The sequence below is a fragment of the Salvelinus namaycush genome, chromosome 30 (assembly GCF_016432855.1).
Source record: "Salvelinus namaycush isolate Seneca chromosome 30, SaNama_1.0, whole genome shotgun sequence".
NCBI classification, from domain to species: domain Eukaryota; kingdom Metazoa; phylum Chordata; class Actinopteri; order Salmoniformes; family Salmonidae; genus Salvelinus; species Salvelinus namaycush.
Genome location: NC_052336.1, coordinates 27348583 through 27371017, shown reverse-complemented (window position 1 = coordinate 27371017; position 22435 = coordinate 27348583). Strand labels below are relative to the sequence as shown.

At 41.8% G+C, this 22435-nt stretch overlaps 1 protein-coding gene across 6 annotated transcripts in view; it reads right to left on the bottom strand.

The window, feature by feature from the left end:
• The window catches only part of LOC120024903 (protein kinase C and casein kinase II substrate protein 3-like), a 38984-nt gene extending 16579 nt beyond the window's left edge, over positions 1-22405 (bottom strand). Inside the window, exons 1-3 of one of the 6 annotated variants that reach the window (XM_038969265.1) lie at positions 16192-16371; positions 15868-15946; positions 11496-11571 (exon numbers count right to left, since the gene is read on the bottom strand). The gene's annotated coding sequence lies outside the window, so the exon portion shown is untranslated. Of the gene's footprint in view, positions 1-11495; positions 11572-15867; positions 16373-22342 lie in introns of those variants that run through there. The other 5 variants (XM_038969263.1, XM_038969264.1, XM_038969266.1 and 2 more) reach the window with 5 other exon arrangements.
• Positions 22406-22435: the final 30 nt, after the last annotated feature.

The following is a 22435-nucleotide window of genomic DNA, read 5'->3' as shown; positions in this document are numbered from 1 at the left end:
TTCCAACACTAGCGGAAAGCCTTCCCAGCAGAGTGGAGGCTGTTGTAGCAGAAAAGGGGGGGGGGACGAACTCCATATTAAATGCCCATGATTTTGGAATGAGATGTTCGACGAGCAGGTCATGTACTGTACATGGGCTAGCTACACCATTATTCTGAGAATTTATATAGGTAATGGACCTACAAATATGATAGACAACCATAATTCCATCCAGTTTTATTGAAGTCATATCGTACGTAGAAGAAAATCACGACAGCTGAAGGAAACCGGAAGTTTTGGTGTAATTTTATAAAGGTCGAATAACAGGTATCTTTTGGTTATCACTATGGCAACTGCATCCAGGAACAATAAAAAGCACAATATTTACATCTTGCAGTTAAATGACAAGATTAGGAAAAGGAAAAAAACAAATGTTGTATTAATTATGCCAGAAATGGGAGTGGAAACACCTTTATGTGCAAATATTGATATAATAGCCATCATATCGCAGTAAATTTACTGCAATCTACTGCAAAGATAGCCTGCAGAGTTCTGTCCTTACTATCCAGGTCTGTACCCAAACAATTTGAACTTCTTTTAAAAATCCACCTCTCTAAAAACAAGTCTCTCACCGTTGCCGCCTGCTATAGACCACCCTCTGGACACCATATGTGAACTGATTGCCCCCCATCTATCTTCAGAGCTCGTGCCGCTAGGCGACCTAAACTGGAACATGCTTAACACCCCAGCCATCCTACAATCTAAGCTTGATGCCCTCAATCTCACACAAATTATCAATGAACCTACCAGGTACCACCCCAAAGCCGTAAACACGGGCACCCTGATAGATATCATCCTAACCAACTTGCCCTCTAAATACACCTCTGCTGTTTTCAACCAAGATCTCAGCGATCACTGCCTGCATCCGTAATGGGTCAGCGGTCAAACGACCTCCACTCATCACTGTCAAACGCTCCCTGAAACACTTCAGCGAGCAGGCCTTTCTAATCGACCTGGTCGGGGTATCCTGGAAGGATATTGATCTCATCCCGTCAGTAGAGGATGCCTGTTTTTTTTTTAATGCCTTCCTCACCATCTTAAATAAGCATGCCCCATTCAAGAAATTTAGAACCAGGAACAGATATAGCCCTTGGTTCTCTCCAGACATGACTGCCCTTAACCAACACAAAAACATCCTATGGCGTTCTGCATTAGCATCGAACAGCCCCCGTGATATGCAACTTTTCAGGGAAGCTAGAAACCAATATACACAGGCAGTTAGAAAAACCAAGGCTAGCTTTTTCAAGCAGAAATTTGCTTCCTGCAACACAAACTCAAAAAAGTTCTGGGACATTGTAAAGTCCATGGAGAATAAGAACATTTCCTCCCAGCTGCCCACTGCACTGAAGATAGTGGATTTATCGGTGGTGACAGTATTTCCTATAATTGAGAATTTCAATAAGCATTTTTCTACGGCTGGCCATGCTTTCCACCTGGCTACCCCTACCCCGGTCAACAGCACTGCACCCCCCACAGCTACTTGCCCAAGCCTTCCCCATTTCTCCTTCTCCCAAATCTGATGTTCTGAAAGAGTTGCAAAATCTGGACCCCTACAAATCAGCCGGGCTAGATAATCTGGACCCTTTCTTTCTAAAATTATCTGCTGAAATTGTTGCCACCCCTATTACTAGCCTGTTCAACCCCTCTTTCGTGTCGTCTGAGATTCCCAAAGATTAGAAAGCAGCTGCGGTCATCCCCCTCTTCAATGTGGGGGACACTCTTGACCCAAACTGCTACAGACCTATATCTATCCTACCCTGTCTTTCTAAGGTCTTCGAAAGCCAAGTCAACAAACAGATTAACGACCACTTCAAATCCCACCATACCTTCTCCGCTATGCAATCTGGTTTCAGAGCTGGTCATGGATGCACCTCAGCCACGCTCAAGGTCCTAAACGATATCTTAAATCGCCAACGATAAGAAACAATACTGTGCAGCCGTATTCATTGACCTGGCCAAGGCTTTCGACTCTGTCAATCACCACATCCTCATCGGCAGACTCGACAGCCTTGGTTTCTCAAATGATTGCCTCGCCTGGTTCACCAACTACTTCTCTGATAGAGTTCAGTGTGTCAAATCGGAGGGTCTGTTGTCCGGGCCTCTGGCAGTCTCTATGGGGGTGCCACAGGGTTCAATTATTGGACCGACTCTTTTCTCTGTATACATCAATGATGTCGCTCTTGCTGCTGCTGAGTCTCTGATCCACCTCTATGCAGACGACACCATTCTGTATACTTCTGGCCCTTCTTTGGACACTGTGTTAACTAACCTCCAGACGAGCTTCAATGCCATACAACTCTCCTTCCGTGGCCTCCAACTGCTCTTAAATACAAGTAAAACTAAATGCATGCTCTTCAACCGATCGCTGCCTGCACCTGCCCAACATCACTACTCTGGACGGCTCTGACTTAGAATATGTGGACAACTACAAATACCTAGGTGTCTGGTTAGACAGTAAACTCTCCTTCCAGACTCACATTAAGCATCTCCAATCCAAAGTTAAATCTAGAATTGGCTTCCTATTCCACAACAAAGCATCCTTCACTCATGCTGCCAAACATACCCTTGTAAAACTGACCATCCTACCAATCCTCGACTTCAGCGATGTAATTTACAAAATAGCCTCCAATACCCTACTCAATAAATTGGATGCAGTCTATCACAGTGCCATCCGTTGTGTCACCAAAGCCCCATATACTACCCACCACTGCGACCTGTATGCTCTTGTTGGCTGGCCCTCGCTTCATACTCGTCACCAAACCCACTGGCTCCAGGTCATCTACAAGTACCTACTAGGTAAAGTCCCCCCTTATCTCAGCTCGCTGGTGACCATAGCAGCACCCACCTGTAGCACGCGCTCCAGCAGGTATATCTCTCTGGTCACCCCCAAAACCAATTCTTCCTTTGGCCGCCTCTCCTTCCAGTTCTCTGCTGCCATTGACTGGAACGAACTGCAAAAATCTCTGAAGCTGGAAACACTTATCTCCCTCACTAGCTTTAAGCACCAGCTGTCAGAGCAGCTCACAGATTACTGCACCTGTACATAGCCCATCTATAATTTAGCCCAAACAACTACCTCTTCCCCTACTGTATTTATTTATTTTGCTCCTTTGCACTCCATTATTTCTCTCTACTTTGCACATTCTTCCACTGCAAATCAACCATTCCAGTGTTTTACTTACTTCGCCACCATGGCTTTTTTTTTTTGCCTTCACCTCCCTTCTCACCTCACTTGCTCACATTGTATATAGACTTATTTTTCTACTGTATTATTGACTGTATGTTTGTTTTACTCCATGTGTAACTCTGTGTTGTTGCATGTGTCGAACTGCTTTGCTTTATCTTGGCCAGGTCGCAATTGTAAATGAGAACTTGTTCTCAACTTGCCTACCTGGTTAAATAAAGGTGAAATAAAAATAAATAAAAGTTTAGAGTCAAGCGTTGATATGGTGTTTGGTTCTCCCACTACGACTCAGGAAACCATGCAGTTTATTAAGATAGATTAAATAAATTAACCTCACCATAATAAAGCGCTGCTCTACCATCAGGGCAGGTCCTACAGGCCCTAGTTGTTGCACCTTGACTACTGTTCAGTCATGTGGTCAGCTGCCACAAAGAGGGACTAAGGAACATTGCAATTGGCTCAGAACAGGGCAGCACGGCTGGCCCTTGGATGTACACAGAGATCTAACAATAATATGCATGACAATCTCTCCTGGCTCGAAGTGGAGGAGAGACTGACTTCATCACCGCTTGTATTTGTGAGGTATTGACATGTTGAATGCACCGAGCTGTCTGTTTGAACTACTGGCGCACAGCTCAACCATCCATGCATACCCCACAAGACATGCCACCAGAGGTCTCTTCACAGTCCTCAAGTCCAGAACAGACTATGGGAGGCACACAGCACTACATAGAGCCATGACTACATGGAACTCTAATCCACATCAAGCAAGCAGTAAAATTAGATTTAAAAAAGGCAGATAAAAATACACCTTATGGAACAGCGGGGACTGTTGCTTCACAAACAGACACATTAACACACTCACTATACACACACACATGGATTTTGTGTTGTAGATATGTTGTAGTAGAGTAGGAGCCTGAGGGGACACACTTAATGTGTTGTGAATGTATTGTAACATTTTAAAAATGTACAACTGCCTTAATGTTGCTGGACTCCAGCAAGAGTAGCTGCTGCCTTGGCAGGAACTAACGGAGATCCGTAATAAATACACGGCAGTGAAAGTGCACGGTGATGAGCTTGATGCTGCCTTCCAATAAATATTGAGGCTCTTATTCTGGTGACATAACCAATGCTTGACTGTCATTTGACAAATAATTGTTCTTATCCATAAATATCAAATCTGTAGACTAGCCAACCTGCAATGTATCTGCAAGCTGCTGGCTAGAATGCAGATGCCAAGACCAGAGTAGACACATTTGCTATTTAACACAACAGTTTGTGACAAAAACTAAAAATCGGTAGAGTTGAAAATGCAATGGGAAAACAGTGAACTTCAGAATTTTTTTTCTGTACATGAAAACATAAGCTTAACGGTACATTGTGTGCACTTCATCACGCACTGATTTTAATCCACAACAAGTCCATTTGGTGTAAACATATCACTGGCTGGAAAAAACACATTTTCTTTATGTGGATTCTAGAATAATTCACATGGAAATGTCCCAATTGGATGGAAACCTAGCTAATGTTAAAATCGCAATTTCCTTAGAATACCCTTGGTGAGTATTGCAGTTTAGACATTCAATATCCTTGAACTTCCTGCTGGCAAGGAGAGGAGGGGTGGTGCTGTGGAATGTATGCTAGCAGGAGAGGCATTTCCCACAAATACGCCAAAACAGGAAAATGAGAGGCTCACTTCAGCAAGGCCTGCTAATTGAAAAGTCAATATCTCGGACCCGTCTCAGAGTGGAAAAGTTGGGTGGTGTGGGGAAGCAGCACGACAACAGTGATTGAGGCCCCGGGGTCAAGTAATATAACCCCTGAACGATGATGGAAAACAAGCAGCTCGTAAGGCGGGGTCAAGTGAGTCAACCACCACTAATCTCCATTCAATAACCAGCTGACGGCGTAAGTAAGACATTTCAGCAGCTTGAGTAATCTAGGTCACATTGGATTCAACATACTGATACTAATTCAGTCCCTGGAGGGGCCAAAGGCTCAGATTCAATAGATACTAATATGAAATGTTTTTCTACAGATGCCATACATTTATGGAATCTAGGGATATTAGTGTCCGTTATCGGGGGTGTATATTGAAATCACAAGAATAAGAGCAGAAAGCAGAGGAGCCACCTATAGAGTACACACAATTCATACTACAAAAAATTAAGTCTGTAAACATGACAGGCTGCAGAAACACACACTCAGGTATCTGGGTCTTTTTGCATGTAGCCTCTACTCAGAGATTACATGCTCAATCTTTAGCATTTCTAGAACCCTATAAATTACAATTAAAAAAGTAATGTCAAAAAACAATACTCAAAAATAGAGGTGGAATGAATAAAATGAAATTCCTTGCCGGACTTCCTTTTCTATTCAATTTATATTGTGTAACAAAAATCTTGAAAGCAACCTTTCTATAGAGGACCATAAAGAGATTTCCTAAATGCTGTGGAAAACAAAGTATATGACAAGCATTAAGGAAGACCCCTGGCACTTGAAAGAACATAAGTGAGCAACAAACTTCCACATAGGCCCTGTAGGCAACAGACCATGTGCTCCCGAGTGGTGCAGTGGTCTAAGGCACTGCATCTCAGTGGCGTCACTACAGCCCGTGGTTCGAATCCAGGCTGTATCACATCCGGCCGTGATAGAGTCCCATAGGGCGGCGCACAGTTTGCCCAGCATCATCCAGGTTTGGCCCGGGGTAGGCAGTCATTGTAAATAAGAATTTGTTCTTAAAATCGACTTGCCTAGTTAAATAAAAATGTGCTACAGGCCTTCATTTGGACATCATCCCTGTGTCAGAGGATGTTTACGTTCCACCGGTCACCAACTTTGTTTAGGCAGTATGCTCAGTTCATCCAGATCACTTAGCAGACCTGGAATTTGTCTGTTTAAATCTCTGGGAGATTAAATCCTCAGCAGGGGCATGGCTGACAGAAGACAGCAGGTCCTGTTTAACAGAGGGTTTTGGGTCGAACACTGCTGAACCCTTCATGGAAAAGGGCACAAGTCGTCTCAAGTCAGAGCTGGAAACAAGTATTTGTGGGCAAGTAGGCCGTGGACTGAACAGCATAGAGGTAAACTGGATACCAAATGGCAGCACATTCAGAACCCATTATGGGTGCTTTCATCCCTCCCCCTTAGATATGGCTTTGAGAACATGTACCATGTGGAACTGGTTAACTTACATTGCTTAGACAAACATTCCAGCTTGATTAATCCCCCAAAAAATGACAAAATCTAGAGATAGAAACACTACCTGGAGAGATTAAGTTCTAATGTACATGCAGAGTACTGAAAATGGCTCTTCAGAATGTTACCCATGCTGACCGAGTAAGAGAATGAACACAGGCTCATGTTTTCTTCCAAAACTGGGTCAGATTAACAAGAAGCCAAGAGCTCATAAACCACACTGGAAACTTGTAGTCAATCTGATTAAATGTATACGAGCAGCATGTGCAGCTATTATTTTCACTGAAAACGCAGTTCAAAGTCTGAGCAAGCATAGAATGTTCTGCAAATACTTTCCTTGTTGGATTTCTGCAACACAGTGCAGTCAGAAAGTATCCAGACATTTTGACTTTTCCACATTGTTACGTTATAGCCTTATTCTAAAATGTATTTAATAAATTTCTATCTACACGCAATACCCCATAATGACTAAGCAAATAAATAATATTTTTAAGTTTATAAAAAAATATCACATTTACATAAGAATTTAGGCCCTTTACTCAGTACTTTATAAACGTACCTTTGGCAGCGATGGGGAGCATTGCTGCACAGCTATTTTCAGGTCTCTCCAGAGATGTTCGATCGGGTTCAAATCCGGGCTCTGGCTGGGCCACTCAAGGACATTGAGACTTGTCCCAAAGTCACTTCTGGGTTGTCTTGGCTGTGTGCTTCGGGTCAGTGTCCCGTTGGAAGGTGAACCGTCGCCCCAGTCTGAGGTCCTGAGCGCTCTGGAGCAGGTTTTCATCAAGGATCTCTGTACTTTGCTCCATTCATCTTTGCCTCAATCCTGACTAGTCTCCCAGTCCCTGCCGCTGAAAAACATCCCAACAGCATCATGCTGCCACCACCATGCTTCACAGTAGGGATGGTGCCAGGTCTCCTCCAGACGTGACGCTTGGCATTCAGGCCAAAGCGTTCAATCTTGGTCTCATTAGACCAGAGAATCTTGTTTCTCATGGTCAGAATATTTAGGTGCCATTTGGCAAACAAAGCGGGCTGTCATGTGCCTTTGACTGAGGAGTGGCTTCCATCTTGTGAGTCTACCATAAGGGCCTGATTTGTGGAGTGTTGCAGAGATGGTTGTCCTTCTGGAAGGTTCTCCCAATTCAACAGACGAGCACTGTCAGAGTCACCATCGGGTTCTTGGTCACCTCCCTGACCAAGGCCCTTCTCCCCAATTGCTCAGTTTGGCCAGGCAGCCAGCTCTAGGAAGAGTCTTGGTGGTTCCAAACTTCTTCCATTTAAGAATGATGGAGGCCACGGTGTTCTTGGGGGCCTTAAATGCCTCAACACAATCCTGTCTCAGAGCTCTACGGACAACACCTTCGACCTCATGGCTTGGCTTTTGCTATGACAGGCACTGTCAACTGTGTGACTTTATATAGACAGGTGTGTGCCTTTCCAAATCATGTCCAGTCAATTGAATTTACCTCAGGTGGACTCCAATCAAGTTGTAGAAACATCAAGGATGATCAACGGAAACCGGATGCACCTGAGCTCAATTTCAAGTCGCAATACAAAGTGTCTGAATACTTATGCAAATAAGGTAATTTTTTATTTTAAATAAATATACAAAAATGTCAACAAAAATAATTGCTCTGTCATTATGGGGTATTGTGTGTAGATTGATGAGGAAAATGTGTTATTTAATACATTTTAGAACAAGGCTGTGTCATGATATGGCCCTTTCTGGGTATAGATCGTGGCATCCACCTCTCTCTCCTACACCCAGGTTCTGTTATCTCAGGTTGTACATTCCTGGAGGAGACTCTCTCCCCTGGCAATGCAAAAAGAGACACACAGAGAACAAAGGATTTCACATGGCGAACTCCTAAATCCCCAAATGGGAATTTGATACAAAATGCCCACTTGTGAGAAGGTGGGATTGGTCCATGGACACTTAAGGGACGGGTATGACGAGTGTGTTTCATTTGGTGACCTCAGAGAGGACAGGAAACACATAAATGTAGATATTCAGAGAGACAGTTATCAATTATGGGGTTTGCATCCAATTCTTGTGAAATTATGTAATGTTAAACCTTTAATGTGAAAGAATTGTATTGCTACGAATAAAAACCCCTCCTGAGGAAATCCTCTTCAGACCACGCATACCTCTGTGTAAGCTGAGGTGGCACAGGTTTGAGTACCAAGACTAAGCAAACCCAAAGCGTGAGCTGTGATTGCGAAAGGTTATTGAATTCCTAACCATACCATGTGGAGCATTGGCTACACGGCTGGAAATTGTTAAACAGACTATCGATCCCTACAGAATAAGAGCAAATTTTAGATACTAATTACTAGTCTGCAGCTACAAATTATGTAAACCTGGGATTGCGAATGCCGACAACCTCCGAAACATCTATTCTATGAGAACATATCTGAATGGTACACTGAAGTATCCATTCTAACCACGAAAGACTTTGATCTTTAGGGAAGCAGAGAGAGAGAGACGATGAACTGACTCTCCAACAGAAGGACTGATGCTTTCAACAGAGATCACAACGACACACTGGTCGTAAATATATATTGATTGTAATTATTCCCAAATGAGTGAGCGTTCATGTGCAAAGGATTGGCATTTCAATTAATATAATTATCAACTGTGAAGTGACTCCTTTTGTCTTTCCCGCCCTTTTCAGTCCACACCCACTTCCCTTTGTCCACCAAGCCGTCATATTGGCTTAGACCACTAGGGAACCTACCCTATCATTTCCTTGTATCCATATCTACTGTGTTGTTTGTTTATGCATTTCTGTGATTATTTAGTTAGTAAATAAATGATTAAGACAATTGGTGTATGGATGATTCATAATAAAGGCTCGGTTCGTGCAGATAACCAACAATTTACGATGTTTGGAATGAGACTAACGTGAGGTAAAGAATAATTCATGAATTAGACGACTAATTGATCAGATTTTAAATATCTGAAGAGTTTAGGAAAATTATAACTTTGTAATCTGAAGATTTTCCTTGGTGCCCCAACTTCCTAGTTAACTACATTTCCATGATTAGTGTAATCACGTAATTATTATTACAGAGAATTGATAATGATTTGATAAACAGTCTTCACTTTAATGATGCCAAAGACACGACAGCTGTAACGTAACATGTGGAAAAGGGGTCTGAATACTTTCCGAATGCACTGTACAACTCCTAAATATAGAGCAGTCGTGCACTGAACACAAGGTGATACTCCCACAGAATTTCACAAACCAAAGCAAACAGTTGCGTTGCTACACAGCAAAGGAAACACTAGTGGTGCATAGTACTGAAGCATTAAAATGTATGGCATGTAAGAACTCACCAGATAATATTAATCATTGATTGCTATCGATAGTGACTGAGTAACATCTTTTTTGCGGAGAAAGACTTCACACATTCTAATTATCGGATTAGAGGCCAGGCATTCTTATGTGAATTATGGTATAGAGGTCGACCGATTAAATCGGCATGGACGATTAATTAGGGCCAATTTCAAGTTCTCATAACAATCGGTAATCAGCATTTTTGGATGGCGATTATGCCCAATTACATTGCAATCCACGAGGATTGCTAGCTAGCATTAAACTTCTAAAAAAACAAATCCTCACAATCACTAGTTAACTACACATGGTTGATGATATTACTAGTTTAACTAGCTTGTCCTGCGTTGCATATAATCAATGCGGTGCCTGTTAATTTATCATCGATTCACAGCCTACTTCCCAAAACGGGTGACGATTTAACAAAAGCACATTTGCGAAAGTAGCACAATCGTTGCACCAATGTACCTAACCATAAACATCAATGCCTTTCTTCAAATAAATACACAAGTATATTTTTTTAAACTGCATATTTAGTTGAAAGAAATTCATGTTAGCAGGCAATATTTACTAGGGAAATTGTGTCACTTCTCTTGCGTTCTGTGCAAGCAGAGTCAGGGTATATCCAGCAGTTTGGGCTGCCTGGCTCATTGCGAACTGTGTGAAGGCCATTTCTTCCTAACAAAGACCGTAATTAATTTGCCAGAATTTTACATAATTATGACATAACATTAAAGGTTGTGCAATATAACAGCAATATTTTGACTTAGGGATGCCACCCGTTAGATAAAATACGGAACGGTTCCGTATTACACTGAAAGAATAAACTTTGTTTTCAAAATGATAGTTTCCGGATTTGACGATATTAATGACCTAAGGCTCGTATTTCTGTGTGTTATTATATTATAATTAAGTCTATGATTTGATAGAGCAGTCTGCCTACCACCGCTCAGTCAGCAGCAGGGACGTAAGCATTCATTCAAACAGCACTTTACTGCGTTTGCCAGCAGCTCTTCGTAATGCTTGAAGCACATCGCCGTTTATGACTTCAAGCCTATCAACTCCCGAGATTAGGCTGGCAATAATAAAGTGCCTATAAGAACATCCAATAGTCAAAGGTATATGAAATACAAATGGTAGAGAGAAATAGTCCTATAATACCTATAATAACTACAAGCTAAAACTTATTAACTGGGAATATTGAAGACTCATGTTAAAAGGAACCACCAGCTTTCATATGTTCTGAGCAAGGAACTTAAACGTTAGCTTTTTACATGGCAGATATTGCACTTTTACTTTCTTCAACACTGAGTTTGTGCATTATTTAAACCAAATTGAACATGTTTCATTATTTATTTCAGACTAAATAGATTTTATGTATGTATTATATTACGTTAAAATAAAAGGGTTCATTGTTCATTCAGTATTGTTGTAATTGTCGTTAATAGAAATATTATTTTTTTTTAAAGAAAAATTGGGCCGATTAATCGGTATTGGCTTTTTTTTGTCCTCCAATTATCGGTATCGGCGTTGAAAAATTATAAAAATCGGTCGACCTCTAGTATGGTAGAGGAAGACTGAGGGAGATGACAGAAACCTCATAGCAATATCCCCAAAGGTCAGACAAACTACCCAATCCAAAAATATCCAGTCAGAGCAACAACAAAAAATGTAACATAAAAATGCATTATCCACAAATTGCATAGGAGTGGATCCCGAAGAGGACTTACCCAAGATTAACTTAAATGAGATGGGATGAGGTCAAAGATGAGGTCCCTGTCGAGGAACTCGGCTTTCTCTGTAGTACTGGAAGAAAGAGGAAGTGTGTGACAGGGAGAATAGAGGAGCACAGCATGAGAAGTGGAGGAGAACCACTCACGGTCAGTGTGACTGAGGCTGGCAGTCAGATGGTTATAATACATCCTGGCTCCAAAAGGTGGCAGATTCTGAATTAGAGAGTGAAATGCCACACACAGAAGTATTGGATAACCAGTCATGGGTGTGCTGGAAACCTACGCAGTGTGGTGGTCTTGGAAGAGACCCTCAAACTATGGAAGGTCATGATCACAACTAAAATAACCTGCTAAGAATCAAATAAAGAGAAGGAATCCATTTTAACACCATAGAAATGCTGGAACTTCAGCCCCAATGTTAAGTTACCAACCCTGGGCTGGGGGGGGGGGGGGGGGGGCTTAGACATGGTTACTTACAGATGAAGTCAAATATATTGGCACCCTTGCACTTTAAAATGGAGCAGAAGTTCAGTTCCCTTTAAAACATATATATATATTTTTTTTAACTGGTCGAATGGCTATTTTTACCTTGTTGCACCTGCAATTTACCAGAGGTGAGAAATTATACGAATGAGAATCACTTGCTTTCAACCATATTTATTGAATCATTTAGTCCAGGCCTTTTTTACTTAAGTGAATAATCTTACATTTAATTTAAAAATATTGTCCTTTGCAGTTGTAAATCAAACAAATACATGTGAACACTAAACATTCTCAATTTCAACTAGGGGTTGGAACACATTTTTTAAATAACTGATGGCAGTAGTAACTACTGTAGCTACCTAGCCAGCTAACCTCTCTGATTCAGAGGGGTTGGGTTATATGCAGAAGACACATTTCAGTTGAATACATTCAATTGGACAACTGACTAGGTATCCCCCTTTCCCTAACCTCTGTAGCCAGCAAGCAACGCTAAAAGGGATTGCAAACGGGTTAGCATAACTCTAGCCCCCCAAAAAATACGTTTTTCTAAATATTAGCTAGCCGAACAGCATAAGGCCAGCAAACACGTTCCTCATACTCTAGGAATGTATTTCCGCAAAATACGTAACGAAAGGTTCTTCTCGGTCCCAAAACTTTAGTTTTCTGGAGACTTGTGGGAGATCCCAGACCAACTCCTGAAGTGGTCAGCCAGATCTGAACACAGTCAGACCACAAAGCAAATTGTGCATCTAGACCCGTCTTTTCAATGCGATCTTTGAATTCTGATAGCAGAAGACGCATGTAAGTGTCAAGTGTAGACACGACCAAAGAAACTGAAAGCAGGTGACATCCCCCCCAAGGCATATTAGACATTGCTTCGCTATATCAGGCTAACATTAATCACGCTTCTCTCACTTGCTGTAGCATACGGCCGCTTAACAGAACCGAGACATCCTCCCTGTCAACAAACTGCATTTCCTCTACTTAAATTAAAGCTTTCCAGATACCCATACATTTATTGCAAGTTACTTTGAGTTGATAGACATGTTTGGGGCACGCAAACAGGGATCCAACCACTCAAACTGTTTTGCACTCAAGGATGCTAATACAAGCCCATCCCTTAGAATGAACAGATCCAGAGGGCCCTCCACTGAAGCACATGACTTCAGTGATCAGGCATGTCAGTCACTGACAACTGAAGTCATGGATTATTTCAATGAGTGACATGGTTTAGTTACATAAGCAGGCAGGCTAAAGGATCTAGATAGCACAGTTTCCCCAAATGTTTTGGGTTTTTCCCTAGCACTATACAGCTGATTCAAATAACCAACTCATTATCAAGCTTTGATTATTTGTAAATCGGCTGTGTTGTGCTAAGGCAAAAAACTAAATATGCACCTAGGGGGGAGGCCCCAGGACAGATTTTTGGAAAACTCTGGATAGGACAGTGATGCAAAGTGTTCTCCACTGTCACCAAGTGATACAGGAATGTTTACAAATTAATGTTGTGTATACAGTTCCTGAGGTGAATCTCATACTCTTATTAGATTGTTTGAAAGATTAAATAATATTTAGTGGCTGGTCAGTTGCACACGCAAGAATATAACTAAAATGCCACCTCAATTCAAGCCCAATGGTTTGCACTGCTGCAAATCTTCCATGGAGCACTTACCCCAGTAAAAGGATCCGCTGTTTGGCCACAGCACAGCTCCATGTACCCTACCCTTGTGGGCCAAGTGAGCCTCAAATCCCAGTGTTGGTAATGTGAAACAAAGATGTGTTTGTTCCACAACCAATGTCCAATAACTTAGAACAAAGGAATAAAAAAAGCATACAGTCATGTGCTAAAATCTCTGAGGTGTCAATAATCAAAACGGGTTGCCTACAATGAAAAAAAGAAGACCAGCAGTACTGAGGCCCTCAACGACTGGCTTTGAATATCTCTGTACTTTAGTTTCAAGGATTGTAAGTGGGAATAATCTAATGTCGGAAGGAGTTAAAAGCAATGTCAACTATCATTGGACTGCGGCTCCCGAGTGGCGCAGCGGTCTAACAGGCCGATTACAATACTCTCGTCGTGTGCGTTTCAAAATAAATTCTGAAATCTATATTATTCAATTACTGCGCCAACGACCGTCTGCGTTGTCAAGGGCTAAATTAGAAGTCAGCTCTATTTCTGACACAGATCGCACTGCAAGTCTGGCCTCTCCCATCTCCTCATTGGTTTATAGGAGCAGGTACCCACGTGCAATCTCCTCATTCGTTATACCCACGTGGGTGACTGAAAGACGAACGAGGTCAGTGGCGGTAATGCACCTAATTTATGAAAGTTGCCAATCGCAATATAAAGTCAAGAGAGGAAAAATCCTGGAAGGAGGAGAGATGACTAGAAACGATTCGGTTGACCGTTTTATGTGTGGATTAACTGGCGAGTAGAGGACCTTGTGCAATTCAGGTAAAATAACTCAAAAATACATTTGTGCACGATGGCACGCGCCGCACCGGTTTGGGTTCCGTGTAATGCATTGCATCTCAGTGCTAGAGGCGTAACTACAGAACCTGGTTTGATTCCAGGCTGTATCACAGCCAGCCGTGATTGGGAGTCCAATAGGGTGGTGCACAATTGGCCCAGCGTCACCAGGGTTTGGCAGAGGTAGGCATTTGTAAATAAGAATTTGTTCTTAACTGGCTTGCCCAGTTAAATTAAAGTACAGTTAGTACTGTCCTACAAAAACAAGCCAAAGGAAAGGCTGATTCAGCCTTATTTTAGCTACTTGCAGATGGCCTGAATCTCTCATTTCTAAACCACAGTTCTTATAGTGCAGGATATTCTCAATGACAGCTCTCCCGGCTCAAGATAGAACAGCAGGAAGGGTTATTTAAGCAATGAGAAAGCTTGGCAGCAAGTGTGAGACCACAACAGGCTACATTAGACACACAGGGTCTAATGCATTGTGCCTTAAAGTTAGGCAAGGGCATTGTCTCAATGTGATGTGTCATACATTAACATAGTGTACCAAGTCCAGGCCAGTGTTTCCCAAACCAGTCCTCAAAGAAGGGCTGGGGTTCCCAGGATAAACATATAGGCTACACAGCAATACATGAGACCAGAATAAGATCCAATTCTGTTGGATAAAGGAAGCAGGTTTGCTGAACAATAACTAGCACAAGTATCAGACTAGCCATACTCTAAAATATTCTGTACCGATTTTCTTGCTTCGTCAAAGTATGCTGGGATCAGGCATATCAGGGGTCGTGCTTATAACGACTCAAATCTATATTTCTATGAAATTACACTTGCTTTTAAAAAGGGTGGGGTTGTTCTCATATTGCAACAGAGAAATGCATATTCAATAGGAAGTTCCTCAACTTATCCTGTGTAACTTAGCCTATGGATATTGGCAGTTGTTCTGCTCAACAATACAACTAATAGCCATATTGTTGATCGATTGAAAAAGATTGAGCAAATGCTTTGTCTGTCAGTTGGCCTACACAACGTTTATTAATCTCAAATTCACTTCACAGTTTTACACAAACCGTCAAATCTTGAATATTTTCCAACATAGCTTGCTGTCGAATAGCAGTAGCATAATAGTTGATATCACATGTGATTCCAAACAATGTGATAATGTACCCAATAGAGAGTCACCCATCAACACAATTCACGATGTATGTTTGATCTTACATTCATGTAGTCGTAGTTACGCTATTGGTTTAGCCTAGCCTGGGTGACAACTCTAGGTCATTATCGACACAATGTAACTTCTGTTCAAGGCAACAATGGAACAAACGCAAACACGAGTCGAATTGTAACAAAACTAACAATTTGGCGACCATAATAGAATAGAACGTGTCTACTATTGTTTCCATCCAGTTTGCGACCTACCTGTTGCAGCTTCAAATCATTCGTCACTCGGCGCTGGAGAAGCTTACCAACTCCGGAGCGAAAATTCCCAAAGCAATCCCTTGATCAAACCAAATAGGCGAGAGATGCAAACAATATTATTCTCTTCATAACCGAGAGTGCATCAACAATTTCACTCAAGAACTTTCCCGAAGAAAGTGAAGGCCATCGTAGATACCACTCTGCCATTGCAACGAAGTTATAATTATTCGATTTCATGCCCCTTCAAATTCACGAAGTAGGCCTAATATCATCATCGGCGTTAAATGTACTTTAGTCAGAAACAGTGCAACAGAAGCCCCAAACCTTGTGCTATCCGACGGGCCTGTAAGTACAGGCAATCCTCCCGGATGTTCTGGAGAGGTCTCCAACGCTGTGTAATTAGACGCGGTGGCGAACTACAATATCCATTCATCCAATTACATGCGTTAACCCTTTACTGGCTAGAGACGAGTCTCTAGCTCACAGTGATAATTATGGTCAGGTCATGTGAATCAAACCTTTTTCATTAATTATCACTCAACACATAGGCTACAAGTCTACTTGACATAACATACGTGTCTGTGGAATCAATATATTTTATTGATTTATGCCAAACAATTGTTGCTTGGTCAACTACCTTATTCAATTACTTGTGAACAGCACCATCTATAGGTCATCAGGTAAATCACACAATTAGTATTTTGTCTGGTTTCTGTTGAAAGTAGCCTACTGTAGCCGAATGACAATACTTTTTTCAATACAATAATCTTCAACAGACCACAGCAAATAGTGTGAGATGATTTGAGGTTGGATGTGATCTATGAGTAAGGAAAAACAAATGGATGATAAAGACCTAAACTGTAGGCTAGAACTATTATTTGACCTCAATCTTTTGGAAATATGCTGAAGAGTGCTGTAGTATGTCCTTCTCTTCTGACATAATGCTTAATTCACCCTGAGGGACTTTGAGGAGTCATTAGGCTATTACATGCAGATCTTTGGCTGTAGTGATAATGTTAGAGCAGAGATTATTCTAGAAACACCACTCCCACACCTCTCAATCTGACAGATCTGTTTACTGGTTTACCTACTATAGCTCACAGTTGCTGGAGGACATTAAAGGCACAATCAACCATGTGTCTCTCATATAACTTCTCAGAAATAATAACTTCTATCAAATGGATCTGAGAAGTTATAGGAGAGACACATGGTTGAGTGGACCTTCAATGACCCCGAGCAACTGTAGGCTAATGAAGAAAAAGAGGAAACCACAACGGGGGTTGTTCTATGAGAAGAAAGCTGGACTGATTTGTGATGTTCCCTGGAACACATCCCCACCCACTACGTTTAAAAAAAATACCCAACAAAAATATTAACGCAACATGTAAAGTGTTGGTCCCATGTTTCATGAGCTGAAATAAAAGATCCCAGAAATGTTCCATTATGCACAAAATGCTTATTTCTCTCAAATGATTTAGCACAAATGTGTTTACATCCCTGTTAGTGAGCATTTCTCCTTTGCCAAGATAATCTATCCACCTGACAGGTGTCATATATGTAGAAGTTGATTAAAACTGCATGATTATTACACAGGTGCACCTTGTACTGGGGACAATAAAAGGCCACAAAAAAATCCATTTTAGAAGAAGGCTGTAACATAACAAAATGTGGAAAATGTGAAGGGGTCTGAATACTTTCCCGAATGCACTATATATAGCAAATTTAACCCAACGCGGTTTCACTTTGACTGCTATACAAATTCTATGTATTGCTTTGTGATTTTTTTGCCGCTGGAAGTTTCCTGTACAATGTGGACGATGCTGAACTACACTGAACAAAAAAATAAACGCAACATGTAAAGTGTTGGTCCCATGTTTCAAGAACTGAAATATAAGGTCCCAGAAATGTTCCATATGCAGAAAAATCTTATTTCTCTTAAATGTTGTGTACAAATTTGTTTACATCCCTGCTAGTGAGCACAATTGACAGGTGTGCCATATCAACAAGTGGATTAAACAGCATGATCATTACACCTTGTGCTGGGGACAATAAAAGCCCCTCTAAAATGTGCAGTTTTGTCACACAACACAATGCAATTGGCATGCTGACTGCAGGAATGTCCACCAGAGCTGTTGCCAGATAATTTAATGTCCATTTCTCTACCATCACCGGCCTCAAATGTCGTTTTAGAGAATTTGGGAGTACATCCAACAGGTCTCACAACCGCAGACCATGTGTATGGGTCGTGTGGGCACCCGGTCATATGAAAGTGGCTCACCTTTTAGCCAGGTCAATTTCTATGGCAATGAATCCTTCAGAACTAACCTACGCCAGGCTAACTCCACTTAGCCTGAATGAAATGGCTGAGCTGTAAATTGAGGACTAATTCAATCAGATTCCCTCCAGTTTGCAAAGATTTCATCATCCCCTTCATTTGAGGAAGATGACTGATTCCATATTTTATTAATCAAATGTATTTTGTGTAAACAAATAAATCATATTACATATTTAGTAATGACAGAATGCATTTTAAACTTCACGCGCAGTAACACTTGTATGACTTAATAAATAAACAAATATTGATAGGAGTGGGGAAAAACATTTGCTTGTGCATTGATAAGCACACCAAAGACAGCATTAACGATAAGTAATAAAATAAAGACGGCACTTCTGAAAGCCTATGTCACACCATAGCCTGTTGAATTTGCACGATAATTGTTCTTTCATTTTGATTTCGACACAGACTTGCCCATTGATTGATGTTTCAGCATTGTGTCAAAATGATGAGTTCGGTGTTCAACTAGCCATGTGCGACATACAAGCGTCAGTTACAAGCCTGCTAGTTAGCGGCAGGCGGATGAGCAATATCCAGTCGTAGTCCAGAAGAAGCCTGAGTTGGAATGTGATGCTAACTGAAGCTGGTTAGCTTTAGAAAACCCTGAGTAGATCTAGCTTGCTTCTTAGGATACCCCTCTGGTTAGTTCTGAAGGATTCGTTGCCATAGAAATGTACCTGTCAAAAAGGTGAGCCACTTTCGTATGACCAGTGGAACTCACAGCCGACCAAAGTTACCTTGCTAACTCCTCGAACCAGCATTTTAGTATACCCGTCTGGAGCGGCGCCTGAGATGAAGTCACCCAGTAAAATACTACTTTAGTAAGTCTAAAAGTATTTGGTTTTAAATGTACTTAAGTATCAAAAGTAAAAGTATAAATCATTTAAAATGTCCTATATTAAGCAAACCAGACAACACGATTTTATTTTAAAATGTTATTGAATTTACAGATAGCCAGTGGCACAGTTCAACACTCAGCCAAAATTCACAAACGAAGCATTTGTGTTTAGTGAGTGCCAGATCAAGGGAAGTAGGGCACTCACTAAACACAAATGCTTCGTTTGTGAATTTTGGCTGAGTGTTGAACTGTGCCACTGGCTATCTGTAAATTCAATAACATTTTAAAATAAAATCGTGCTGTCTGGTTTGCTTAATATAGGACATATATATATACATATATATATATACACACTGCTCAAAAAAATAAAGGGAACACTTAAACAACGCAATGTAACTCCAAGTCAATCACACTTCTGTGAAATCAAACTGTCCACTTAGGAAGCAACACTGATTGACAATACATTTCACATGTTGTTGTGCAAATGGAATAGACAAAAGGTGGAAATTATAGGCAATTAGCAAGACACCCCCAATAAAGGAGTGGTTCTGCAGGTGGTGACCACAGACCACTTCTCAGTTCCTATGCTTCCTGGCTGATGTTTTGGTCACTTTTGAATGCTGGCGGTGCTTTCACTCTAGTGGTAGCATGAGACGGAGTCTACAACCCACACAAGTGGCTCAGGTAGTGCAGCTCATCCAGGATGGCACATCAATGCGAGCTGTGGCAAGAAGGTTTGCTGTGTCTGTCAGCGTAGTGTCCAGAGCATGGAGGCGCTACCAGGAGACAGGCCAGTACATCAGGAGACGTGGAGGAGGCCGTAGGAGGGCAACAACCCAGCAGCAGGACTGCTACCTCCGCCTTTGTGCAAGGAGGATTAGGAGGAGCACTGCCAGAGCCCTGCAAAATGACCTCCAGCAGGCCACAAATGTGCATGTGTCTGCTCAAACGGTCAGAAACAGACTCCATGAGGGTGGTATGAGGGCCCGACGTCCACAGGTGGGGGTTGTGCTTACAGCCCAACACCGTGCAGGACGTTTGGCATTTGCCAGAGAACACCAAGATTGGCAAATTCGCCACTGGCGCCCTGTGCTCTTCACAGATGAAAGCAGGTTCACACTGAGCACATGTGACAGAGTCTGGAGACGCCGTGGAGAACGTTCTGCTGCCTGCAATATCCTCCAGCATGACCGGTTTGTCGGTGGGTCAGTCATGGTGTGGGGTGGCATTTCTTTGTGGGGACGCACAGCCCTTCATGTGCTCGCCAGAGGTAGCCTGACTGCCATTAGGTACCGAGATGAGATCCCCAGACCCCTTGTGAGACCATATGCTGACACATGCACATTTGTGGCCTGCTGGAGGTCATTTTGCAGGGCTCTGGCAGTGCTCCTCCTTGCACAAAGGCGGAGGTAGCGGTCCTGCTGCTGGGTTGTTGCCCTCCTACGGCCTCCTCCACGTCTCCTGATGTACTGGCCTGTCTCCTGGTAGCGCCTCCATGCTCTGGACACTACGCTGACAGACACAGCAAACCTTCTTGCCACAGCTCGCATTGATGTGCCATCCTGGATGAGCTGCACTACCTGAGCCACTTGTGTGGGTTGTAGACTCCGTCTCATGCTACCACTAGAGTGAAAGCACCGCCAGCATTCAAAAGTGACCAAAACATCAGCCAGGAAGCATAGGAAGTGAGAAGTGGTCTGTGGTCACCACCTGCAGAGCCATTCCTTTATTGGGGGTGTCTTGCTAATTGCCTATAATTTCCACCTTTTGTCTATTCCATTTGCACAACAGCATGTGAAATTTATTGTCAATCAGTGTTGCTTCCTAAGTGGACAGTTTGATTTCACAGAAGTGTGATTGACTTGGAGTTACATTGTGTTGTTTAAGTGTTCCCTTTATTTTTTTGAGCAGTGTATATACACACACACACAATAAACCCTTTTCCCATAACGTTATCGAGCCAATTAAGAAGGAATATCATAGTAACTTGTAAGAACAGTAGAAGCTAAATTTGAGCATCCCTTAAAATAATAATCATTGCAAGCTATGACATTGCTTAATCATAGCAGCCAAACAAGTTGAATCGACATCCATTGATGGGTTTAATAAGGGCAAATTATATTTTCTCTTGCCACATATTCAAACTCTTTTATTACATCATAAGGCACAAGGGTTATGGTATATGGCCAATATACCACGGCTAAGGGCTGTTCTTAAGCAAGATGCAACACGGAGTGCTTGGATACAGCCGTTAGCCGTGGTATATTGGCCATATACCACAAATCCCCGGGGTGCCTTATTGCTATCAAAATGGTTACCACTGTAATTAGAACAGTGAAAAGTAAAGTTTTGCCGTACTTGTGGTATATGGCCTGATATACCCCGGCTTTCAGCCAATTAGCATTCAGGTCTCGAACCAGGTTTATAAATGTAAATAAATCCCCTTTGACATGTGCATAACTATAGATAAATCTGACAGGAGAGTTTGAGTGATGAAAGTTGGACAGAGGATCTCGAAATCTCTGAGCAAGAAACACTTGGATGAACATAAACTAATGTTAGGCTATTTTATGGCAATTGTGCTGTTATGTGCCAGATGTTAAGACTACAAACTGTTATAAATGGCACTTTTGTGAGATTGACTTGTCATTTCAATAGGCTACAGACTAAATTCAATTTTGCCATAGTTTGCTTAGCTAAAGGCAGGTAGCCTATAGCCCCTGATAGGCCTACATGTCATTTCAGATAGTCTACAGTAGCTTATACAAGATGTAGCAAAGATGTAAAATTAAATTGGTTTGCCAACTCCTGGTAGGCTACACAAGTGGCACAAATTGATGACTCCAGTGATAAACATTTCAACATATGTATTTGATCAAATGGTAGCCTACAATGGCATATACATTAATAGTCTACTTGATGGCCAACAGAGGCAAATGTATAATTCTCCACATTTAGCCTAATGTCAGTTTAATTGAGGACTTTTCCCCATGCAAAAGAACCACACAAGAGAGTTCCATAACTACCATTTCAAATTTCAACTCGGGCTGACCCCGACACCAAAGAACTGAGCATGCATAAATCCCTTCGCTCGATACCGTATTCTCTAAGCAGTCAACAGTAGAATGCAGTTTAAACCACCTCCGAGCGAATTTACGTAATGCGCTCTAGTGCGCCAAGTCTTTTTCCAGTGCTTTGTTTCCATCATTTGATGTGCATTAGTTCTTGCGTATTATTATGTTTTATGGAAAAAGGGTTGGAAATAAGTGTCCCCATAATGACAATCTAAATAGCCTACTTACAACTGGTAAAAAGTTGTGCTGCTCTCTCTCCTCTCGCTTACGTGACTCAGCCAATAACTTTAATGTTCCCTCAACAAACACACACCCCACCCT